Source organism: Penaeus monodon, chromosome 32, assembly GCF_015228065.2.
Source record: "Penaeus monodon isolate SGIC_2016 chromosome 32, NSTDA_Pmon_1, whole genome shotgun sequence".
In the NCBI taxonomy this organism is placed as follows: Eukaryota; Metazoa; Arthropoda; class Malacostraca; order Decapoda; family Penaeidae; genus Penaeus; species Penaeus monodon.
The window spans coordinates 23,947,519-23,947,774 of record NC_051417.1 but is presented as its reverse complement, the minus strand read 5'-3'; positions in this window follow the sequence as shown (position 1 = coordinate 23,947,774).

The window sequence follows — 256 nt, the reverse complement described above, 5'->3', positions numbered from 1 at the left end:
GCAAATTGATATATGAGACATATCTTAATCCAGTACATGCACTCATATTTGCAGATTACATATCCCTCTTTGCAACTCACGATGGTAAAGAATCTCTCCTCAGCAGGCAGTGCATGGAGCAGCAGGAAGCATTAAATTAGTAAGCGAAAACCGATAAATAATAATTTTCTCTCAAATAAAAAAATGGTTGTTGAAATGTGTAATAGTATTCGATACGAGAGTATTTTCACTGACATGTCTTTCACAAAAAATGATA